At 37.4% G+C, this 17,916-nt stretch overlaps 1 protein-coding gene across 5 annotated transcripts in view; it reads right to left on the reverse strand.

Annotated features, from left to right (window-relative positions):
* The window catches only part of SCLT1 (sodium channel and clathrin linker 1), a 224,997-nt gene that overhangs the window by 178,550 nt on the left and 28,531 nt on the right, over nucleotides 1–17,916 (reverse strand). Inside the window, exon 2 of one of the 5 annotated variants that reach the window (XM_037991963.2) lies at nucleotides 10,317–10,517. The exons of the other annotated variants lie outside the window; for them this stretch is intronic. The gene's annotated coding sequence lies outside the window, so the exon portion shown is untranslated. The remainder of the gene's footprint in view (nucleotides 1–10,316; nucleotides 10,518–17,916) is intronic. 5 annotated transcript variants of the gene reach the window in all.

The raw sequence follows: 17,916 nt of genomic DNA on the forward strand, positions 1-17,916 counted from the left end.
ATATATTCTCTAATTTCTATTGTAATATTTTATGTTACTCATTAAAATTATTCCTTCTCTTATGCACTGATCTTTTTTGCTTCTCTCAATACTTTCTGCCTTTACTTCTATTTTGCATATTATTATACTAGTATACTATACTAAACTATTATACTATACCAGTTTCCCCTGAGTTAGCATTTGACTCGTTATTTTTTTCCCTTTTTTAACCATTCTGTGTTATTTTCCCCCTTCTGCTAGTTTGGACACAATGCCCTATATTTCTATTTTTAGTTATTACTCTTACTATTTAATATACCCTCACTATTTTAACAATAAAAATTAAAACTATTTTATTACTTTCCAAAATAAAAAAAAAAAAAAAAAAAAAAAGAAAAATCTTTAAGAATGTTGAATATTGGCCCCACTCTCTTCTGGCCTGCAGGGTTTCTGCAGAGAGATCTGTTCTTAGTTTGGTGGGCTTCCCTTTCTGGGTAACCTGACCTTTCTCTCTGGCTGTGCTTACCATATTTTCATTTGTTTCAACCTTGGAGAATCTGACAATTACGTGTCTTTGGATGCCTCTTCTCGAGGAGTATCTTTGTGGTGTTCTCTGTATTTCCTGAATTTGAATGTTGGCCTGTCTTGCTAGGTTGGGGAAGTTCTCCTGGATAATATCCTGAAGAGGGTTTTCCAAGTTGGTTCCATTCTCCCTGTCACTTTCAGGGACCACAATCAATCATAGGTTTGGCCTTTTCAAAAAGTCCCATATTTCCTGGAGGCTTTGGTCCTTGCTTTTCATTCTGTTTTCTCTAATCTTGTCTTTATGCCTTATTTCAGTAAGTTGATCTTCAATCTCTGATAGCCTTTCTTCTGCTTAATTGATTCAGCTATTGATAGTTGTGCATGCTTCACGAAGTTCTTGTGTTGTTTTTCAGCTCCGTCAGGTCATTTATGTTCTTCTCTAAACTGGCTATTATAGTTAGCAGCTCCTGGAACCTTTTTATGAAGGTTCTGAGCTTCCTTGCATTGGGTTAGAACATGCACCTTCAGCTCAGAGGAGTTTATTACCTACCCTCTGAAGCCTACTTCTGTCAATTTGTCAAGCTCATACTCTGTCTAGTTTTCTGCCCTTGCAGAAAGGAGAACAGTTGTGACATGTGGAGAACAGGCATTCTGGTTTTTGGATTTTTCAACATTTTTGCACTGGTTTTTCCTCATCATAATGGATTTACCTACGTGGTGGATTTGATCTTTGAGGCTGACGACCTTTGGATGGGGTTTTTGGGTTGGGGTACTTTTTGTTGATATTGATGTTATTGGTTTCTGTTTTTTAGTTTTTCTTCTAACAGTCAGGCCCCTCTTCTGCAGGTCTGCTGCAGTTTGCTGGAGGTCCACTCCAGACCTTATTTTCCTGGGTATCATTAGCAGAGGCTGCAGAACAGCAAAGATTGCTGCCTGCTCCTTTTCCTGGAAGCTTCATCCCAGAGGGGCATTGGCCTGATATCAGCTGGAGCTCTCCTGTATAAGCAGTCTGTCAACCCTTCTTGGGAGATCTTTCCCAGTCAGGAAGCATGGGGGTTAGGGACCCACTGGAGGAGGCAATCTGTCCCTTAGCAGAGGTCTAGTGCTGTGCTGGGAGGATTCTGCTTGTCAGGATATGCTGCACTCTTCAGAGCCAGCAGGTAGGATCGTTTAAGTCTGCTGAAGCTGCGACCACATCTGCCCCTTCTCTCAGGTGCTCTGTCCCAGGGAGATGAGAGTTTTATCTATATGCCCCTAACTGGGGTTGCTGCCTTTCTTTCAGAGACACCCTATGAGCATGAATCTAGAGAGGCATTCTGGCTGCAGTCTCTTAGGTGCATTCTGTTGAGTTCTGCCCAGTCTGACCTTCCCTGCCTCCTTAGCAGTGACAGGAAAATTACCTACTCAAGCCTCAGTAATGGTGGATGCCCCTCCCCCAACCAAGTTTGTTCATCCTAGGTGGACTCAGACTGCTGTGTTGGCAGCAAGAATTTCAAGCCAGTGGTTCTTAGCTTGCTGGTCTCCATGGGAGTGGGACTCATTGAGTGAGACCACTTTGCTCTCTGGCTTCAGCTCCCTTTCCAGGGAGTGAGCAGTTCTGTCTCACTGGGGTTCCAGGCACCACTGGCATAAGAAAAACAAAAAAAACGAAAAAACAAAACAAAACAAAAAATCTCCTGCAGCTAGCTTGGTGTCTGCCCAAATATCCACACGGTGTTGTCCTTGAAACCCAGGGCACTGGTGGTGTAGGCAACAAGGGAATCTCCTGATCTACAGATTGCAGAAACTGGGAAAAGCATAGTATCTGGGCCGAATAGCACAGTCCCTCATGACTTCCCTTGCCTGTGGTAGGGAGGACTCCAGCTGCTTGCACTTCATGGGTGAGATGATGCCCCACCCTACTTTTGCTAGACCTCCATGGTCTGCAACTGCTGCCTAACCAGTCCCAATGAGATGAACAGGTTACCTCAGTTGAAATGCAAAAATCACCCACCTTCTGCATTGGTCTCGCTGGGAGCTGCAGACTGGAGCTGTTCCTATTCAGCCATCTTACCAATGTCTATCTGCCAGTACAATTTTTTTTTTTTTTTTTTTTTTTTTTTTTTTTTTTTGAGACACAGTCTCACTCTGCAACCTTTGCCTCCCAGGTTCACACCATTCTCCTGCCTCAGTCCCCCAAGTAGCTGGGACTACAGGCGCCCACCACCATGCCCAGCTATTTTTTTCTATTTTTTAGCAGAGACAGGGTTTCACCATGTTAGCCAGGATGGTCGTGATCTACTGACCTTGTGATCCACCTGCCTCAGCCTCCCAAAGTGCTGGGATTACAGGCATGAGCCATTGCGCCTGGCCCTGCCAGTACTATTTCTTGAAGAGTCTGTCCAATCCCCAATGAATGTTCTTGGCACCTTTGTTGAAATTCAGTTGGATGTAAATTTTGATTCTTTATTGTGTTCTACCAGTCTATGTGTCTATTTTTATGGCAGTACCATGCTGTTTTGATTACTATAGTTTTATAGTATATTTTGAGGTCAGGTGGAGTGATGCCTCCAGCTTTGTTCTTCAAATCCATGAACATGGTATGTATTTCTATTTGTTTGTATCATTTTCAATTTCTTTCAACATTTATATATTTAGTTATAGAAATCTTTCACCACCTTGGCAAATTTATTCTTAGATATTTTCTTAATTTTCTGTAGCTATTGTAAATGAGATTGCTGTCTTGATTTTTTCTCCCACTAGTTTATTTTAGTGTATAGAAACACTACTAAGTTTTGCATGTTGATTTTGTATTCTGCAACTTTACTGAATTTGTTGATCAGTTCTCAGAGTGTTTTGGTGGAGCTTTTACATGTTTCTATATATAAGATCATGTCATCTGCAAATAGGTTCAAACAACTTCCTCCTTTCCAATTTGGATGCCCTTTAATTTCTTTCTCTTGCCTAAGTGCTCTAGCTAGGACTCCCATACTAAGTTGAATAAAAATGGTGAATGTGGGCATCCTGGTGTTGTTCCAAATCTTAGGAAGAAAAACCTTTCAACTTTTATACAGTCAGTATAATGCTGGCTGTGGGTTTGTCATAGATGGACTTAACTGGACTGAGATACATTCAAACACCTAACTTGTTGAAAGCTTTTTTAAATCAAGAAGATATGTTGAATTTTATCACTTGCTTTTTTTGGATCTATTGAGATTATCATATGGTTTTTGTCCTTCATTCTTGGATGTGATGTATCAGGTTTTCTGATTTGTGTATGTTGAATCATCCTTACATCTCTTGATCCCACTTGATGATAGTAAATAATCTTTTTAATATGCTGCTAGATTCTATTTCCAATTATTTTGTTGAAGAATTTACCATCTATATTCATCAGAGATATTAACCTATAGTTTCCTTTTATTGTGCCTTTGTTGGGTTTTGGTATCAGGTAATGCTGGCCTTGTGGGATGTGTTTGGAAGAATTCCCTCATCATTAATTTTCTGGAATAATTTTAGAAGAATTAATATTCTTCTTCTTCTTTTTTTTTTTTTTTTGATAACTCTTAGCCTCCCAAGTAGCTGGGACTATGGGCATGCACCACCATGTCCAGCTAATAAGAATTAATATTATTCTTTAAATGTTTTGGTAAAATTCAGCAGTGAAGCCATCAGGTCTTGAGCTTTTTTTTGTTTTGTTTTGTTTTTTTAAAGACTTTTTATTACAGACTCAGTCTCGTTCTTCATAATTGATCCGTTCAGGTTTTCTATTTCTTCTACATTTAATCTTGGAGGGTTCTGTGTGTCTGGGAATTTATCCATTATTGCTAGGTTTTCTAATTTATTGACATATAATTGTTTACAATAGTCCTATTGATCCTTTGTATTTCTTTTTTTTTTTTTTTTTTTTTTTGAGAGGGAGTCTCACTCTGTCACCCAGGCTGCAGTGCAATGGCATGATCTCGACTCAATGCAACCTCCACCTCCCAGGTTCTAGTGATTCTTGTGCCTTAGCCATCTGAGTAACTGAAATTACAGGCACCCGCCACCACGCCTGGCTAATTTTTGTATTTTTAGTACAGATGGGGTTTCACCATGTTGGCCAGGCTGGTCTTGAACTGGCCTCAGGTGATCCGCCCACTTTGGCCTCCCAAAGCACTGGGATTACAGGCATGAGCCACCATGCCCGGTCCAATCCCTTGTGTTTCTGTGGTATCATAATGTCTCCTTTTTTCACTTCCGATTTTATTGGGATCTTTTCACTTTTCTCTTGGTTATTTTGCCATATTTTGTTGTTTATCTTCTCAAATAATGAATTTTTCATTTTGTTGATCTCTTGTATTTTTTTTTTAGTGCCAATTTTGTCCATTTCTACTCTGACATCTATTATTTCTTTCCCTATACTACTGTTTGTGTTTGATTTGTTCTTGCCTTTCCAGTTCCTTCAGATGTTTCATTAGGTTACTTGAAGTCTTTCTATTTTTTTTGATGTAAGTATTTATTGCTATAAATTTACCTCTTTTGCTGTATCCCATTGTTTTTGGTATATTGTGTTTCCATTTTCACTTGTTTCAAGAAATTTTCAAATTTCCTTCTTAATTTTGTTCATTGACCTATTGGGGAGCATGTTGTTTAATTTCCATGTATATATACAGTTTCTAAAGTTCCTCTTGTTACTGAATTATAGTTTTATTCCACTGTGGTCATAAACAATATTTTAAATATTTTAATCATTTTAATTTTGTTGAGACTTGTTTTGTGGCCTAATATGATATATCCTGGAGAATGTTCCATGTATTCATGAAAATAACATGTATTCTTCAGTTGTTGAATAAAAATTTACATAAATGCATGCGAGATCCATTTGGTCTATAGTTTAAATCTAATGTTTATTGTTTTTCTGTCTAGATGATCAGTCCAATGCTGAGAGTGGGGTGTTAATGCCCCCACCTATTATTGTATTAGAGTCTATCTACCACTTTAGATCAAATATTTACAATTGTTATATTCATTCTTGATCACAGGACTCCCTTTGTCTTCCTTTATGTATCTGTATGCTCTGGTGTTGGGTGTATATATATTTAAAACGATTATATCCTCTTCCTCAATTGATCAGGAAGGAGGATATAATTGAATTCATCATTATGTAATGACTTCGTGTTTGTTTCCAGTTTTTGGTTTAACGTTTGTATTATCTCATATAAGAATAGCTACCTTTGTTTGATTTTTGTTCCCATTTGGGTATCTTTTTCCATGCCTTCACTTTCCATCCATATGTATGTTTAAAGGTGAAGTGAGTTTCTTGGTCACAGCTTTTTATCCATTCAGCGTGTCTTTATCTTTTAAGTGGGAAATGGAATCCATTTAGATTCATGGTTATTACTGACAGTTAAGGACTTACTCCTGTCACTTTGTTATTTGTTTTCTGATGGTTTTGTATATCCTTTTTATCCTGTTTTTCTCTTATTATTGTGGTTTGGTAGTTTTCTCTAGTGATAAGGTTTGATGCTTTTTCCATTTCTCCTTTGTGTATCTGCTCCACCAGTGAGTTTTGTATTTTTATGTGCTTTCATGATAGCAATTATTGTATTTTGCTTTCAGATATAGGACTCTCTTGAGCATTTCCTCTAGGGCTAATAGAGTGGACATGAATTTTCTCAGTTTGCATTTGTCTGGGAAAAACTCTTTCTCCCTCATTTCTGAAGAAGAGTGTTGCTGGGTATAGTATTCTTGGCTGATACTGTTTTTCTTCTTTTGGTACTTTGACCATTCTCTACTGTCCTGTAAGGTTTCTGCAGAGAAATGCTGTTAGTCTAATTACAGATTCCTTTATATGTGACTTGCTGCTTACCACTGGCTAGCTTTAGAATTTTCTCTTTGTCTTTGACTTTTGAAAATTTGTCTGTAATATATATCTCTCCACAGCCTTGGAAAGTTTTCAGCTATTATTTCATTAACAGGTTCTCTATGCTTTTCCCTTCTCTTCTCCTTCTGGAAAGCCATAATATGAATATTTGTTTGCCTAATGGTGTTCCATAAGTACTGTAGACTTTTTTTTTTTTTTTTGCAGAAATTATTTCAAACAACCTGTCTTCAAGTTCAGTTGTTCTGCTCGATCAAGTCTCTTCTTGAAGGCCTGTCCTGTACTTTTCATTAATCAAATTCTTCCGTTGAAGACATTGTTTGATTCATTTTAGTGATTTCTATCTCTTTGTTAAATTTCTCATTCATATTATGAATTCTTTGTCTGATTTCATTGAATTATGTACTGTATTATCTTTTACTTCATTGAGTTACCTTAATATCATTACATTGAATTCTTCTTCTGGAAATTCATTGATTTCCTTTTCATTGGGTTCTTTTACTAAAGACTTATGTTCCTTTGGTGGTGCCATATTTCCTTCCTTTTTCATGTTTCTTGTGTCCCTGCATTGATCCATACACCTGTTGGAACAATCACTTCTTCCATATCTTGTAGAGTAGCTTTAATAGAGAAATGCTTTCACTTGCAGTTGGGCTTTAGTGTACCAGTTGAAGGACGTGGTAATTTTGTTTTCAGATAAGTGCAATGGAATTGGGTCTATGAAGGTTTTTCAGCTGTAACTAATGTCAGCAATAACTGTGGGTGTCTTAGTGGCCTAGGCTGTAGAAGTTTGTGGCAGTGGTGGTATGGATTGTTAATTTCCTTAGTGTCAAGTATTCTTGGGGTACTCCTATATTTAATTTCACCACAATAGGGAGACTTATCAACAGGATGCCTGTTGGTCCCAGGTATGACATGGCCTACAAGTAGCTGCAGTGGCACTGAGTTCCTGGTGCAGGATCTTAGAATGGCTGTGGGGTGAGATCATAACCTCAGGGTTTCATCGATCCTTTGTGGTACCTGGGTTTGGGGGTTCAGGTTTGCTCTTTGTGGCAGGTTTGGATGTAGAGTGCCCACAGAGCCAGGATCTGGACTCTAAGACACCCCTATCCACTTGGGCCCAAGGGCTGCATTGTACTTGTGGTTCTATCCCTGGGTGGGGGCAAGGCACAGCACTGGCCCAACTCCTGAGAAGAAAAGGTACTCTGGAGATTTGTGCCTGAGGAGCAGAGTACACCTAGAAATAAGGAACTTAAGCCAGTAGAGTTCAGTGGCATCTCAGATACCAGGGGATAAGACACCATGTAGTGATGACTGTAGACCCTAGGATGGTAAGGCTTATCTGTATCTTACTTTCTGTGAGGGCAGGTGTGCAGCAGCAAGTTTCCCAGAATGGCAAAGCACAGTTGTCTTTTCAGTTTGGGGGCATCAGAGAACAGCACAACAATGAATCCACTCCCTAGAAAGAAATGTGTCTCTGCAGCTCAGACTCTAGAGCTAGTCCAGCGCCAGGGAAGCCGGGTATGAAATGTCTAGCCTATAGGGTGGGGTGTTTCAGCTTAGTCACTAATGTTTCCTTGGGATAAGCACTCAGCTCTGACAGGGAAGCAATTTCCCAGAAGGTGATAGCATACTTCAGATCAATCTTGGGGGCAATGAGCACTCTGAGTGGCCTAGACGCCATTTTGCTGGAATGTGGGATGCTGTTTCAAATTGAGGCATTAAGGAGATGTGATTGCTCTGAGTGGCTAAGGTACTGTTTTCCTAGGAGACAGGGTACCACTTTGGGTCCAGTCTGGTGGTGGGGGCGTGGATAGGGTGAGAGGAAGGTAGAGTAGCTCCACCTCTGCCTGGCCCACAGGGAAGGGCGTAACAGTTTTTCGCAGCTCAGTTTTGAGATGCTAAGCCACTGAGATGGGGTGGCTGAAAAGCAGCTTAGCCTCAGTAATGAAGGGGAGCTACGGCTACTTGCCCCCAGAGCAAGGCACACTCCAGCTGCAGTTTCAATTCCACAATGCATAGCACACTAGTTGTGTAAGTCACTGGGGTCAGGGCACAGTGTTGGTTCCTTTTCTGGGGGCAGTATGGTCATGTGGACTCTAGGTAGCTCCCTCAGATAAGCTTAGTGACTTTGAGGATTGCAGGGGACCCCAGTGGCAAGGTCTGTAGGTGTCCAAGGAGTTGATGCAGGCTCCTGAGATCCTCTTCCTTACCTTTTCCATGTAGAGAGAAATTCCTCCTTGTTCCTAGCTGTTCCCAGTTGGGGGTTGGTGTAATGAAGTCTGTCATTTCCTTCCTTTTTCTATATGGCCATTTTGAGTTTCTGTACCCACTTGGGTTTCTGTTTCTCCTCTGATGTACTCTGGCACTCACTCCCAGTTATTTTTGTTAAAATGAAGTTATTTGTTGTTCTGGCTATCTTTGTGAGGGGAACAATTGCTAGAGTCTTCTACTTGGCTATCTTGCAGATGTCACTTTTTGTCTTTAAACTTTTGTAGAAGAGTTAAAAGTGATTTATACACCACCATTATAGTGTCAGAATATTCTTGACAATATACTTTTATCAATGAGTTGATACTTTCATGTGTTTCAATATTTTAATTAGTATCACTTTGCTTCAGCTTCATGAACTCTTTAGCATCTTTTGTAAATTGGGTCTAATGGTGATGAACTCCCTCAGCTTTTGTTTGTCTGGGAAAATCTTTATCTCTCCTTCATTTCTGAAGGGTAGTCTTGTTGAGTAAAGTATTCTTAGTTGACTTTTTTTTTTCCTTTCAGTTCTTTGAATATATTATCCCACTGTCTCCTGACCTGTAAGGTAACTGTTGAGAAATCCATTGACTGCCTATGGAAGTTCCTTTGTATGTTATAAGTGCTTTTCTCTTGCTGATTGTAGAATTAGCTGTCTCTGATTTTTGACAATTTGATTATAATGTGCCTGAGTAAAGTCATCTTTGGGTGAATCTGTTTGGGAACCCTTGGGTCTTATGTCTGATGTCTAGATGTCTTCCAAGATTTGGGGACTTTTCAGATATTATTTCTTTAAGCTTTGTGCTTCTTTTTTTCTCTTTCCTCCTTCTGAGACTCTCACAATCTGTGTATCACTTCTTTTGACAATGTTTCATAAATACCTTAAGCTTTCTTAATTACTTTTCAATCTTTTTTTTTTCTTGTCTGACTGGATAATTTCAAATGGCCTGCTTTCAAGTTCAGATTCTTTCTTCTAACTGATCAAGTATAATGCTAAAGCTCTCTATTGCACTTTTCACTTCATTAACTGTATTATGTTATCTTAACATCTGAATCAGTCTTATGTCGCCATCTTAACATATGAAGCAGTCACCTCCTCTAGTCTTTACTGACTGGCTTTGGGAATGAAACAGCTTCACGAAGCTTCTCTCAGACATTTTCAGTAGATGTACCCACTCCACACCTTCACCCATTACTTTTTAGGGAGAATTCGTAAGATTGTATGCTTTCTTTGGATTCTATAAAACTAGGCTGGGTGTTGAGAATATCCCATGGTTTTTTTTTGGTGGGGGGAGGTAGTGCCCTGAAATGCTCAAGTTTGCATGCATTCTTTAAATCCCAAAGAGTTGTGCCAGCTGACTGTGCCTGCATTCCCCATCTAGGGGGTGCACATGACAGCCAACCATGGGGATGGAGGGCGGTAATGCATATGAAGTGCTGGAATCACCTGTGGGCCAGCTGGTGTGGTGGTACACCACACAGGTTAGGTCTCCCAAGCAGCATATGAGTGGGTCTGCTGAAAGAGTCTGCAAAGTGGTTAGTAGGATACACAGTCCCTTCCTGGGTTTTAAGCCCTGACTGTGAGTCCCTGCCTGTTTTCCCTGCTCCTAGTCTCTCCTAGACACTTAGCCAGGCTGACCCCATTATTCTGAGTGAGGTAAGGAAAAGATGGGTCTTTTGGAGTGTCCTGCACAGGTAGAAAAGCCAGGAGCTTACTCACTATGCTCTCACTTCCCTCTGTGGGAAGAATCACAGGTAGCGGGAGTCTCTCTTGGAACCGAGCTGTGCCATCTTGGGGCAGGAGTGATGCAGGTGAACTGAAATTGTTCTTACATTCTTCAATGTGTCTATTTTCCAATAGTATTCTGGAACTTCTCTAGCCTTTAAACTGCTAGAAAGGGTGGTTGTCAAAATCGGTGCACTGTAGGGAGATGACAGTAGATAACACTTATTCTTTTATCTAGCTCTCTTTTACCTACTTTCTAATTGAATAGCTGGTTTTGTTTTTTCTTGTCTTTTAAACTGTTGAATTTTAAGAGTTCTATATAAATTTAAGATAGTAATAACCAGTCACATATATGGTTTGCAAATTTTTCTGTCAGTCTGTGGTATGTTTATTCATCCTCCTGTAACAGAGCCAAAGTTTTTAACATCAGTAAAGTTCAAATTTTCAATTTATGTACCTTGCTTTTTCCTTTTATGGACCATGCTTGTGATATCAAAAATTATTTTTCTAGCTCTAGATTCTGAAGAGTATCCACAACTGACCCTCAAAAATTTCATAGATTTACATCTTCAATTTAATTCTATGAGCGGTTTTGAGTTAATTTTTGTATAAGTTTTGAGATTTTCATTGAGATTATAGTCTGCTTGCCTTCTTTCTAGGTTTCAGCATTGTATGTTTCACATATAATGTTCAATGCTTTTAGATGTACACAGTGAGAGGAATAAGGAAAAGTACATTTACACTATATTCCTGAAATTAGATGTCCATCCTACAATTTTTGTGTCTAATTTTTAGTATTCTAAGTTCAAACTATTTTCTAGCTTAATTTAGAAATTTCCTTTGACTAGTAAGCCATTAGAAGCGTACTGTTAAATTTCAAAGCAACATAGGATTTTCTGGTTAACTTTCTGTTGTTGCTTTATAGCTAAATGCCACTGTGGTCAGAAAACAAATTATAAGCAATTTGAAACCCTTGAAATTTGTTGAAATGTATGACTCAGCATATGGTCAATTTTGGTAACTGCTCCATATGCACTGTAAAAGAACATGTACTCTATTTTTGTTGAGTACAGTGTTCTACATAAGTCATTTATGGGAATTTTGTCAATTGTACTGTTTAGACCTTTTATTTTTTTCTTTGTTTATTCTTGCTTATTCTCCATGGTGAAAGAATACCCCGTTAAAAGTGTATATTTGTTTCCTTTTCACTTTTAGTTTTGTCACTTTTTTCTTTTGTACATTTTGAAGCTTCAAGTTGGGTATAGAAGTATTAAAATTTACCACGGATTTAACTCCTTCACTTATTTATCTATAGTAATATTTCTTAGTTAAACCTATTTCATTTCATATTACTAGGCGTATGTTTGCTTTCTTTTAGTTAATATTTTGATGGTGTAACTTTTTCTATCCTTTTCATTTTCAACCGTATTGTTCACATAGTTGGCTTCGTGTGTGTGTATGTGTGTGCACTTTAAGTACTTGGAATGTTTAACTTATTCACATTTAATATAATTAATGTTCATAATAAAATTGAGTTGGAATAAGAGTTGGCAAAGCTTTTCTGTAAAGGGCCTGGCCATAAATATTTGACTTTGCAAATAACATGGTTTCTGTTCCAACTATTCAAGCCTGTTGCTCTAGCACAAATGAAGTCATAGACAATATATAAACAAATGAGTATAGCTGTGTTCCAATAAATCTCTATCTAACGAAACACATAGCACATGGGATTTGGCCAGTGGGCTATAGTTCGCTAAACTCTAAATTACAATAAATAAATGTATTGTAATTTATATAAATGTATTATAATCAGGAAATAAATAAAAGGCTCAAAGCACCAATATCTTGCAAGAGTGTACTGAGTTTAAGTTTGACTCACAGAAAATGAAAATATTTCAAGGGTGAATCCTAAATTAGCAGTTTCCTGACAATTTATTTTCTTTCCAGTTGTAGTGATTAAACTACATTATATTGGGAGGGAAACACAAAACAGCAACAGACAAAAGTAGGGTGCCCAGACACAGAACAAGCTATGCATATATGCAGACTTGATAAAGATAAATCACTAGGGAAAGCATCAAATAATAAACGCCGGAAGCACTGGTTATTTATATAGAGAAATAAAACAGAGCCCTGTCCTAAACAATCCACAATAATAAATTCCAGACTGAATAAAGACTTAAATGTGAAAAGCTCATATATGCTAGTGAGGAACTTCTTAAGACACAGTAATAAAAGTAACAATAGAAAAACATATACATTTAACTATATTAAAAGTTAAAATGTTTCTATTAGAAAACACATAAACCAGATAAATGAAAGCCCACAATTTAAAATTTACTATGTTTTAATGACCAAAGGGTACTATTAGAAAAAATATAACAGAGAAAATCTGAGATCAATAACAAATAAAAGCAAGAATAATCTCACTACTAGTTAGAGAAATACAAATAAAACCAAAAGTGAGATGTTATTTCACATAAGTCAAACTGACAAAACAAAATATTTGACATTACTACCAAATGTTAACAGGTTGTTTCATAATGAACACTCTTATAGACCATGAATTAGAATGAAAATTATTGCAAACACTTCTAGCAATTCTAGTAAATCTTAAGATGAGATAACTTCACTTTTAGGTAGACATACTAAAAAAACTCTCAGATGTATATATGGAGACATGTTCAAGACTGTACTGAAACATTATCGCAAAATTAAAGAATTAGACAAAATCTAAATTCCTTTGTCAAGAGAATGGATACATTTTGGTATAGTAATACAATGGAATGTAGTAGACAATAGTTACAGTACATAAACTGATGAAATATATATCAAATATTAAAAATAATGTTGAGCACATATAGCTTTTGCAGGATACATACAGCATCATATCATCACTTAGTTTAAAAATGTGACAAATGGCACTATAAAAAAATTTCAGGCATAATCATATAAAGTATTAAAGCATGAATAGTATTGAAAAACACTAAGTTCAGGATAGTAATTACCACTGGGAAGGGATAGAAGGAAACAGGTGAGGAAAGGAGAGCACACAGAGATTCAGTTATATCTGCGATATTTAATTTCTTAACAAAAAAAAAACATAAAACATAACAAAACCTGAAACAAACAGGGCAAAAAGTTAAGAACTGACACAATTGGGTGGTAGGTACACAGGTATTAGTTTTCTCTTCTATATTTTGATGTATGCTTAGAGTATATAAATTTTCAAAATAAAGAATAAGATACATAAAGTGTTTAGCTTAATTCCTGACACAGAAAACTCTTAATAAATCTTGGCTCATTATCTTTTCTGTTTTTCTAAATATGAGAAAAAAAATCCCAAATCATTAGCTAACTCAATGAATATATTATAAGCATTTAACCAACATGGGAAGGATTAACTCTTGAAATGCAAAACTTTAAATGATATGTTCACATGGTTCCAGGAGAACTGCAATATGAATTAGATAAAATGAAAAGGCAATCTTCCATAGTGTATCTTGATGAATAAAATAATAAACGCATCTAGTAGTCTACATAATTTCAGAAACTGATTTATCCTAGACTACTAAAAATAGTTTATACTTTAAAAAGACTAAGAAGTTTTGTTTGTTTGTTTTTTGAGATGGAGTCTGGCTCTGTCACCCAGGCTGGAGTGCAATGGAACGATCTCAGCTTACTGCAACTGCCACCTCGCTGGTTCAAGTGATTCTCCTGACTTAGCCTCCCAAGTAGCTGGGATAGCAGGTGCAAACCACCATGACTGGCTAATTTTTGTATTTTTAGTAGAGATGGGGTTTCACCATGTTGGCCAGGCTGGTCTTAAACTCCTGACCTCAAGCAATTCACCTGCCTTGGCCTCCCCTAAGTGCTGGGATTACAGGCGTGAGACACCATGCCTGGGACAGAAGTAATATTTTAACTTTTTTTTTTTTTTTTAAATGTTATTTCCGCAGGTTGTTGGGGAACAGGTGGTGTTTGGTTACATGAGTAAGTTTCTTAGTGATGATTTGTGACATTTTGTTGCACCCATCACCCAAGCAGTATACACTGTACCCAATTTGTCTTTCAGCCCTCAGCTCCTTGCCACCCTTTCCACCTGAGTCCCCAAAGTCCACTGTGTCATCCTTATGCTTTACATCCTCATAGCATAGCTTCCAATTATGAGTCAGAACATACAATATTTGGTTTCCCATTCCTGAATTACTTCACTTAGAATAATAGCCTCCAATCTCATCCAGGTTGCTGCAAATGCCATTAATTCATTCCTTTTCAAGGATAAGTAGTATTCCATCATATATACATATATGTATATATGTATATATGTATATATGTGTGTGTGTATATATATATACGTGTGTGTGTGTGTGTGTGTGTGTATATCAGTAGTAGGATTGCTGGATGAAATGGTAGTCCTACTTTTAGCTCTTTAAGCAATCTCCACACTGATTTCCATACTGGTTGTGCTAGTTTACATTCCTACCAGCAGTGTAGAAGTGTTCCCTGTTCACTGCATCCATGCCAACATCTACTGTTTTTTGATTTTTTGATAATGGCCATTCTTGCAGGAGTAAGGTGGTATCATGTTGTGGTTTTGGTTTGCATTTCCCTGATCATTAGTAATGTTGAGCACTTTTTCATATGTTTGTTGGCCATTTGTACATCTTCTTTTGAGAATTTGTCTATATGTATATGTTTGTTGGCCATTTGTATATCTTCTATTGAGAATTGTCTATTCTGGTCCTTAGCCCACTTTTTGATGGGATTGTTTGTTCTTTTCTTGCTGATTTGTTTGAGTTTGTTGTAGATTCTGGATATGAGGCCTTTGTCAGATATATAGATTGTGAAGATTTTCTCCCACTCTGTGAGTTGTCTGTTTACTCTGCTGACTGTTCCTTTGCTGTACAAAAGCCCTTTAGTTTAATTAGATCCCAGCTATTTATCTTTGTTTTCAATTGCATTTGCTTTTGGGTTCTTCTTAGTCATGAAATTCTTGCCTAAGCCAATGTCTATAAGGGTTGTTCCAATGTTATCTTCTAGAATTTTTACAGTTTCAGGTCTTAGATTTAAGTCTTTAATCCATCTTGAGTTGATTTTTGTTTAGGTGAGAGATGAGGATCCAGTTTCATTCTCCTACATGTGGCTAGCCAATTATCCCAGAACCATTTGTTGAAAAGGGTGTCCTTTCCCCACTTTATGTTTTTGTTTGCTTTGTCAAAGATCAGTTGGCTGTAAGTATTTGGGTTTATTTCTGGGTTCTCTATTCTGTTCCATTGGTCTATGTGCCTATTTTTATACCAGTACCATGCTGTTTTGGTGACTATGGCCTTATAGCATAGTTTGAAATCAGGTAGTGTGATGCCTCCAGATTTGTTCTTTTTGCTTAGTCCTGTTTTGGCTATGCAGGCTCTCTTTTAGTTCCATATGAATTTTAGAATTGTTTTTTTTTAATTCTGTGAAGAATAAAGGTATTTTGATGGGAATTGCATGGAATTTGTAGATTGCTTTTGGAAATATGGTCATTTTCACAATGTTGATTCTACTAATCCATGAGTATGGGATGTGTTTCTATTTATTTGTGTCATCTATGATTTCTTTCATCAGTGTTTCATAGTTTTCCTTGTACTTTGACCCCTTGGTTAGGTATATTCCTAAGTATTTTATTTATTCATTTTTGCAGCTATTGTAAAAGGGGTCAAGTTCTTAATCTGATTCTCTGCTTGGTTGCTATTGGTGTATAGAAGGGCTACTGATTTGTGCACATTAATCTTGTATCTGGAAACTTTGCTGAATTATTTTATCAGTTCTAGAAGCTTTCTGGAAGAGTCCTTAGGGTTTTCGAGGTAAACAATCATATCATCAGCAAACAGTGACAGTTTGACTTCCTCTTTACCAATTTGGATGCCCTTTATTTCTTTCTCTTGTCTGATTGCTCTGGCTAGGACTTTCAGTACAATGTTGAAGAGGAGTGGTGAGAGTGGGCATCCTTGTCTTGTTCCAGTTCTCAGAGGGAATGCTTTCCACTTTTCCCCATTCAGTATTAGTTGGCTGTGGGCTTGTCATAGATGGCTTGTATTATACTGAGGCGTGTCCCTTGTATGCCAATTTTGTTGAGAGGTTTAATCATAAAGGAGTGCCGGATTTTGTTGAATGCTTTTTCTGCATCTATTGAGATGATCATGTGATTCTTATTTTTAATTCTGTTTATGTGGGGTATCACATGTATTGACTTGCGTATGTTAAACCATCCCTGGATCCCTGCTCTAAAACCCAATTGATCATACTGGATTATCTTATTGCTACGTTGTTGGATACAGTTAGCTAGTATTTTGTTAAGGATTTCAGTATCTATGTTTATCAAGGACATTGGTCAGTAGTTTTCTTTTTTGGATATGTCCTTTCTTGGTTTTGATAATAGGGTAATGCTGGCTTCATAGAATGAATTAGGGAGGGTTCTTTCTCCATCTTGTGGAATAGTATCAAAATTCTTGGCACCAATTCTTCTTTGAATGTGTGGTAGAATTCTGCTATGAATCCATCTGGTCCTGGACTTTTTTTTTGTTAGTAATTTTCTAATTACCATTTCAATCTCGCTGCTTGTTATCAGTCTGTTCAGGCAATCTAATTCTTCCTGATTTAAGCTAGGAGGGTTGTATTTTTGCAGGAATTTATGCATCTCTTCTAGGTTTTCTACTTTATGTGCACAAAGATGTTCATAGTAGGCTTAAATGATCTTTTGTATTTCAGTGGTGACAGTTGTAATATTTCGTGTTTCATTTCTTAGTGAGGTTATTGGATTTTCTCCCTTCTTTTCTTGGCTAATCTTGTTAATGGTCTATCAATTTTATTTATCCCTTCAAAGAACCAGCTTTTTGTTTTATTTATTTTTCGGTTTTTTTTGTTTGCTTGCTTGCTTGCTTGTTTGTTTCAATTTCACTTAATTCTGCTCTAATCTTGTTTATTTCCTTTGTTCTGCTGGGTTTGGGTTTAGTTTGTTCTTGTTTCTCTAGTCCCTTGAGGTGTGACCTTGGAATGTCAGCTTGTGTTCTTTCAGTCTTTTTGATGTAGGTGTTTAAAGCTATGAACTTTCCTCTTAGCACTGCCTTTGCTGTATCCCAGAGGTTTGGTAGGTTGTGTAATTATTGTCATTCAGTTAAAAGAATTTTTAAATTTCTATCTTGATTTCGTTTTTGACCCAATGCTCATTCAAGAGCAGGCTTACTTAATTTCCATGTATTTGCATGGTTTTGAAGGTTCTTTTTGGAGTTAATTTCCAGTTTTATGCCACTGTGGTCTGACAGAGTGCTTGATATAATTTCAATTTTCTTCAATTTATCGAGGCCCATTTTATGGTCTGTTGTATGGTCCATCTTGGAGAAGGTTCTATGCACTGTTGAACAGAATGTGTATTCTGTGGTTGTTGGATGGAATGTTCTGTATATATCTGCTAAGTCCACTTGTTCCAAGGTGTAGTTTAAATCCCTTGTTTCTTTGTTGACTTTCAGTCTTGATGACCTGCCTAGGGCTGTCAGTGGAGTACTGAAGTCCCCTACTATCAATGTGTTGCTGTCTATTTCACTTCTTAGGTCTC

This window comes from Chlorocebus sabaeus, chromosome 7 (genome assembly GCF_047675955.1).
Source record: "Chlorocebus sabaeus isolate Y175 chromosome 7, mChlSab1.0.hap1, whole genome shotgun sequence".
Lineage (NCBI taxonomy): Eukaryota > Metazoa > Chordata > Mammalia > Primates > Cercopithecidae > Chlorocebus > Chlorocebus sabaeus.